Raw genomic sequence first — 6934 nt, forward strand, 5'->3', positions numbered from 1 at the left:
CGTCTACAATTGAAGGACAAACAACGTTGTTGATTACCTGGGGCAAGATTCACGAAGCAGTTACGCAAATACTTACAGTCTCCGTGGTGTAGTGGTAAGACACTCGCCTGGCGTTCCGCGAGCGCTATGTCATGGGTTCGTATCCTGGCCGGGGAGGATTTACTGGGCGCAATTCCTTAACTGTAGCCTCTGTTTAACGCAACAGTAAAATGTGTACTTGGATGAAAAAACGACTCTTCGCGGCGGGGGATCGTATTCCAGGGACCTGTCCGAAACGCTAAGCGTACTAGTGGCTGTACAAGAATGTAACAACTCTTGTATATATCTCAAAAAAAAAAAAAAAAAACTTACGAACGTGTACATCTTTCCTCAATCTTTGACGGCTTTGGTAAAATTTATTAAACAGTTTACAAGCATGAAAACTTCCCAATCAACTGTTGTTATTGTTATAAACAACCTCCTGGTGCTTCGGAGGTCATTAACTGTTTAATAATTGTAAACAAAGCCGCCAAAGATTGAGAAAAGATGGACAAGGTTGTAAGTGCTTGCGTAACTGCTTCGTGAATCTGGCCCCTGCTGTCCAGCTGACTAGTATTCTGCACAACCCAGTACGCAGGCGACCCAAACTCTCGTTGTAACGGGGTGTGGGGGAAATAGCTCTATCTTGTCCATTATTCCACCCCCCAGCTAACTAACGAGGCCGGGGGAAACAGCTCTCTCTTGTCCGTTATCCCGTCCCCAGTTAGCTAACTATTCTAGAGCACTCCCAGAGTTCCTAAGGCAACCTCTCTGGTTCAACACCTTGTAACCTAGGTATTCGACTACCTAGGTGCTAAGACTACAAGGCGCCGTCACTTGATCAGTTACCCGAAACTCTAGAGAGAACTCTAGAATACATAATCATTGCCACAAACGTATAAGAGGAACCGAAAGGAAAGAAATGAATAGTGAAGTAATTAGTGAGGGTTTGGGGTGAGAGGTAGGGAGGTGGGAGGAGCGAGGAGGGTCATTAGTTGAAAGTGAGAGTTTAGAGAGGGGTGGAGGGAGAGGAATAGATAGGTAGAAGTAGAAGAGTAGATAGTAGAAGACGAAATGCTGCCACCATCCATTCTAGATCATCACATACAAGACAAGGAATGGAACTTGTCTTTATCACAAAATTCACCAAAGATGTTATCAAGAGATCATTATTAGTATGGTCCCATCTTTATCATGTATTCATTCTAAACCATGAAAACTGTAACCACAGAGGCTTTCTCACCTCAACTCAAGATCTCTAGGGAACAAAATAAAGTCCATTTAAATAATAAATTCAACAATTATATTTTTCATGATAAGTATCATAACTTAAGCAATCCAATTAAAATGTTAAAGATTAATATTCAAAGTGAGTCATCCTCCAAGAATCTGAGAACACTACAATTGACTGCCCCTGATCTTCACACAACACTTGTAAAACACGACCAAGTCACCTTACTGCTCAACTCACCAAGTGTGTGCCTATAGCTGGATAGAGAGGGGGGGGGGTCTTTAGTTGACGGAGACTCCCGCCCTGCCGGCCGACAGCCTCCCTGCTAGGGCCGTCTGCTCTGCTCTGCTGGCTGGTCTCCTGTTGCTTAATGCTCCCGAATTGATAGTTCTCCGAGTATATATTGGGGAGCCTAGTAACTAACTCCGCCCACAAGTAGATAGCCTGAGGCACTCTACCAAGCCACTCCTTAAACGTCGGCATGTTTGAAGGCTAACAGGCTACAATTATAAGCTTAGCGGAAGCAAGGTGAAATTCTCATGATCTGACCTCAGGTCACTTGAGGTCATTAACGCTTTGAGGTGTGAGATCTCAGGCCGACAACCTGGCGCCTTTCTCAAATCCCTGTCTGTGACTCATGTACTATATATATGTATTAAACTAAACCAAACACTTTTACAGTGTTACATCGTACCTCACTCTCGTCATCCATGACCGATTTTTTTTTGTGAGTACCGTATCACTGACCAGGTCACTTTGAGTCCTACCCTGAAGGGCGAGGCAATACCCTGCGGGCATCGCCACAAGGGGGCACCTTTGATATGGTATCTTCAGGCCACCAAGTTAGAAAGGTTAAATATCCTAAAAGGAACCCACAGGGAAATAGCAGTTCGGTTATATAGACTACGTCTAGGTTACAAATGCAACTGGGAGATTGGTGAACCCAGACAGAGGAAAGGCATTTTCTGCCAAACAATCACAGAAAAACCACTGGGTTATGGAGCAGTCAACGACCTTAGAAGAGCTTGAAGAGTCCCTGAATAAATAAATAAATAAATAAATAAATGTTTATTCAGGTAAGGTACATACATACAAGAGATTTTTACAAAAATTGCTAGGTTTATAGATAGAGCTGGTACATACAATGCCTAAAGCCACTATTACGCAAAGCGTTTCGGGCAGGAAAAACATTAAAGACTAAAACTTAATACTAATTGAGTTTAAAGTATAAAATGTGTTGAGAACAAATAAAAATAAAAATAAGAAAGGGGGGAACATGGCTGAAGTATCTTGAATCTTGAAGTAACCACCCTGAAGCCATCAACACTGGCACTCTCCTGGTCAAAAAGTGTCCATGCAGCAGCTGGAGACCCTTATAAATACTGTCAAGCAGTATCCTCCCCCGCGATAGCAGAGGATTTAAATACAACCGCAGAAACTCAGCAGCACATTTACTAAAAAAAAAAAGGAATGGACTTACCGGGCACAGAAGCGGCAAGTAGCACGGGCTATGGTGAGCCCGTAGTGGACTTGCCTGGCACAGGAGCGACAAGTAGCACGGGCTATGGTGAGCCCGTAGTGGACTTACCTGGCACAGGAGCAACAAGTAGCTCAGGCTATGGTGAACCCGTAGTGGACTTGCCTGGCACAGGAGCGACAAGTAGCTCAGGCTATGGTGAGCCGGTCGGCCGAGCGGACAGCACGCTGGACTTGTGATCCTGTGGTCCCGGGGTCGATCCCGGGCGCCGGCGAGAAACAATGGGCACAGTTTCTTTTACCCTATGCCCCTGTTATCTAGCAGTAAAATAGGTACCTGGGTGCTAGTCAGCTGTCACGGGCTGCTTCCTAGGGGTGGAGGCCTGGTCGAGGACCGGGCCGCGGGGACACTAAAATCCCCGAAATCATCTCAAGATAACCTCAAGATAGCCCGTAGTGGACTTGCCTGGCACAGGAGCGGGGCAAGTAGCGCGGATTATGGTGAGTCCGTAGTGGACTTACCTGGCACAGGAGCGGGGCAAGTAGCACGGGCTATGGTGAGCCCGTAGTGGCCTTACCTGACACAGGAGCGGGGCAAGTAGCACGGGCTATGGTGAGCCCGTAGTGGACTTACCTGGTACAGGAGTGGGGCAAGTAGCACGGGCTATGATGAGCCCGGAGTGGATTTACCTGGCACAGGAGCAACAAGTAGCATGGGCTATGGTGAACCCGTGTGGACTTACCTGGTACAGGAGCGGGGCAAGTAGCACGGATTATGGTGAGCCCGTAGTGGACTGACCTGGCACAGGAGTGACAAGTAGCACGGGCTATGGTGAGCCCCCTAGTGGACTTACCTGGCACAGGAACGGGGCTGTATTTGGTGTACCGTTTTGCGTCTTCATTGCTCTTTTTTATTCAAGTCTATTTTAATCCAACTTAATCTATCTTAATCTCACCTGACCTAACCATAACCTAACTTTACCTACCTTAATCTGATAAAAAATTAGACGCACTCTCTGTGTATTCTAACTTAAGGTAATGACAAAAACATGATCTTTTGGTGTGTTTTATATATATCGTGAGCCAGGTGTGTGGCATCGTCTTAATAACTTGGGGGACCATTTTGGATACCATACGCATTCGCCCTCATCTTCTGAACGACGTATAGCTGCTCTGGAGAAGGTGCAACACCGGCAATAAAAATCATTCCAGACCTAAGTCATCTCACATATCAGGAACGGTTGAGGGCCACAGAGCTAACAATACTGCAGACCAGGCACGACAGGGCGGATCTCATAGAAACTTTTAAAATACTAAACGATTTGGAGGATGTTGATCCGAACAATTTCTTCAAAGGGTCAGATGTAACACAAACAAGGAGCAACGGGTTCAAGTTCAACAAGCCACAATGTAGGACTGAGAACAGATGATTTTACACCCACAGTGTTATAAACCATGGAACACGCATCCGAATGTGTTTTTATATACATACTATAAGGATGTCACGTCTGTGGCGGGAAAAAACAAACTTTTTTGAAAAAACTGTTTTTCATATGAGTTTTCATGTGAGGGAAATCTTCGAAACCTCTTTACCGATTGCTTTGAAATTTTGACACAACGTTGCATTGAGATAAGTGTGTATTTTTATATACCATATATACATGCCACACCTGTGACAGGTAAAAACATGTTTTTTTTTAAAAAGTGCCATCTGTTGGACGTAAGAGCAACAAACGCTGTAATCTCCGAAAGTTCTTCACCGATTGCTTTGAAATTTTGACACAATGTTCCATTCGAATACGTGCATGCTTTTTTATACCTGCTATATCGATGCCACACCTGTGACAGGTAAAAACAGGCTTTTTTGGAAAAACAACGCCATCTGTTGCATGTAGAAGCAATACACGCTGTACTAAATGTTATGATTCCATTTTAATATTTCCGAATGCACTGATAAATTGAATTTTCATAGATTTCGATTTATTTTCATTTTGATTTAAATATTTCATGTGACACTACGATGGAATTGAGCTGCGTTGTTTACCATACCGTTCATTTCGTGAGTATAGTTTATTTTTTATTTATTAATTGTTTTTGATTTCGTTTTTAAACTGTTCTTAATTTTCAGTGATGGGAACATCAGATCATTTGATGTTCCCATTTTTCTGATGGGAACATTAGATCATTTGGGAAGGCATCGGACGAGGGAGTGGGGAATGATGGAAAGGACGAGGGGATGGGGGAGTGGAGAATAGTGGGGAGGACAAGGGAATTGGGGGATGATGGGGAGGACAAAGGGACGGGAGAATGGGGAATTATTGGAGGACGAGAGGACGGGGGAGTGGATGGATGGTGGGGAGGACGAGGGGAGGGAGGGGGGGAATGGTAGGGAGGATGAGAGGAATGATAGGAAGGATGAGGGGACAGGGAAGGGGGTAATGGTGGGGAAGGATGGGGGGGAGAGGGGAGGGTTGCTGTGGCTCAGCAACACACATGCATTGGTGAGCCACAGCAACGCGTGGCCGGGTACAGCTAGTAATAATAATAATAATTTATTTACGAGAAGATACAATGGGTTTGTGAGATTACATAATACAGGTATTGGTATTTTTACAGTCTTTACAGTCTTTAGTCCTTACAGTCAGGTGTCAGTCCTTACAGTCTTTATCTTTACAGTCTTTATCTTTACAGTCTTTATCTTTACAGTCTTTACAGTCTTGCCAAAGCACTATCACTCTTCGGGCAGGATTTTCAATATCCAGCAAGACAAAATAATGGGGACAAATAGGGGGACCTTTGACAAGCCTCCGGCTTCCTGTTCTCGTCTAGGCCAATAGTGCTAGTAGCGACTAAGGCAGATTCAAGTAACGCGGAGGAAGGGAAGTAACGGACGGGAGGGGGGAGGGAGGGGGGGGGAGCCAAGAGGTGCCTGCTGCTGCAGCAGCTGCTGGGGTGGGTGACGGCACTGCGGCAGAGGCACAGCTGCTGTACACACACACCTCTGCTCCAGCACTGTGACACAGCTGCTGTACACACACACCTCTGTTCCAGCACTGTGACACAGCTGCTGTACACACACACCTCTGATCCAGCACTGTGACACAGCTGCTGTACACACACACACCTCTGCTGCAGCACTGTGACACAGCTGCTGTACACACACACACACCTCTGCTGCAGCACTGTGACACAGCTGCTGTACACACACACACACCTCTGCTGCAGCACTGTGACACAGCTGCTGTACACACACACACCTCTGCTGCAGCACTGTGACACAGCTGCTGTACACACACACCTCTGCTCCAGCACTGTGACACAGCAGCTGTACACACACACACCTCTGCTGCAGCACTGTGACACAGCTGCTGTACACACACACACCTCTGCTGCAGCACTGTGACACAGCTGCTGTACACACACACCTGCTCCAGGACTGTGACACAGCTGCTGTACACACACACCTCTGCTCCAGGACTGTGACACAGCTGCTGTACACACACACCTCTGCTCCAGCACTGTGACACAGCTGCTGTACACACATACACTTGCTCCAGCACTGTGACACAGCTGCTGTACACACACACCTGCTCCAGCACTGTGACACAGCTGCTGTACACACACACCTCTGCTCCAGCACTGTGACACAGCTGCTGTACACACACACCTGCTCCAGGGCTGTGACACAGCTGCTGTACACACACACCTGCTCCAGCACTGTGACACAGCTGCTGTACACACACACACTTGCTCCAGCACTGTAACACAGCTGCTGTACACACACACCTGCTCCAGCACTGTGACACAGCTGCTGTACACACACACCTCTGCTCCAACACTGTGACACAGCTGCTGTACACACACACCTCTGCTCCAGGACTGTGACACAGCTGCTGTACACACACACCTGCTCCAGCACTGTGACACAGCTGCTGTACACACACACCTGCTCCAGCACTGTGACACAGCTGCTGTACACACATACCTGCTCCAGGACTGTGACACAGCTGCTGTACACACACACACCTGCTCCAGGGCTGTGACACAGCTGCTGTACACACACACCTCTGCTCCAGCACTGTGACACAGCTGCTGTACACACACACCTGCTCCAGCACTGTGACACAGCTGCTGTACACACACACCTGCTCCAGCACTGTGACACAGCTGCTGTACACACATACCTGCTCCAGGACTGTGACACAGCTG

Source organism: Procambarus clarkii, chromosome 20, assembly GCF_040958095.1.
Source record: "Procambarus clarkii isolate CNS0578487 chromosome 20, FALCON_Pclarkii_2.0, whole genome shotgun sequence".
NCBI lineage: Eukaryota > Metazoa > Arthropoda > Malacostraca > Decapoda > Cambaridae > Procambarus > Procambarus clarkii.